The following is a 708-nucleotide window of genomic DNA, read 5'->3' on the forward strand; positions in this document are numbered from 1 at the left end:
GAGCTCTCCTTCAGCAGTAAGCTCCTTATCCGTCTGAAGTGTCCTCCATCGATGCTGTCTGTGCTCAACCGTTTGATGAAGGTCGGACGGTCAGCAAATGTCACTGGAATGGGGAAGGCAGAGGAGATTCACCATCAACCCTTTGGCTCACTCGCAAGGGGCGCTCAGGCCTGTTCCCAGAACAGCCGAGAGGGCCGCTCTGCTCCCCCGCTGCTGACATCTGCACCGCCCTCGGACCCTCCCTGACACCATCCCCTGCCCCCACTCCTCCTCTCTGCAATTCAGCTCTGCTTTGGGGCTGCATTAGTGACGTTGGCTTTGGGAAAGAGGAGCCGGGTGGCCATGATGAGGTGGCAGGGTGACTTTTGGGGACCGTATCCTTCCATTGGGGGAGGGCGGGGCCTAGGAGCCGCACATCCTCCTGACAAAGCCAGGGATGGGGGGCACATCACACCCAGCGCCTTAGTTTGGGAGAGGCCAACAACTGTTCATGGGAAGGGGCCGTGCTGAGCTGGCGTGAAGCTCTGACACAAGTCAGAGCCCTTGGCTGATGGTCAGCAGGGGATTTCCCATCTCAAGTTGGTTGCCCGTGCCAGGGAAAAGAACTGGCAGCTGCTTTACCTTTCTTGCCCTGGTCAAGAGGTGGCAAAGTGTTTCTTTCTTGGTGTCTGCAGACCAGAGACGCTTCCTGAGGACTTGCGGCGTATT

At 58.2% G+C, this 708-nt stretch overlaps 1 long non-coding RNA gene across 1 annotated transcript; it reads right to left on the reverse strand.

The window, feature by feature from the left end:
• Positions 1–694, reverse strand: LOC109364378. The gene is made up of 2 exons (XR_002110350.1): positions 622–694; positions 1–103 (listed from the first exon to the last, which is right to left on the reverse strand). It is a non-coding gene; the product is annotated as an uncharacterized LOC109364378 (long non-coding RNA).
• Between the last annotated feature and the right edge of the window lie 14 nt (positions 695–708).

This window comes from Meleagris gallopavo, unplaced genomic scaffold (genome assembly GCF_000146605.3).
Source record: "Meleagris gallopavo isolate NT-WF06-2002-E0010 breed Aviagen turkey brand Nicholas breeding stock unplaced genomic scaffold, Turkey_5.1 ChrUn_random_7180001851580, whole genome shotgun sequence".
In the NCBI taxonomy this organism is placed as follows: Eukaryota; Metazoa; Chordata; class Aves; order Galliformes; family Phasianidae; genus Meleagris; species Meleagris gallopavo.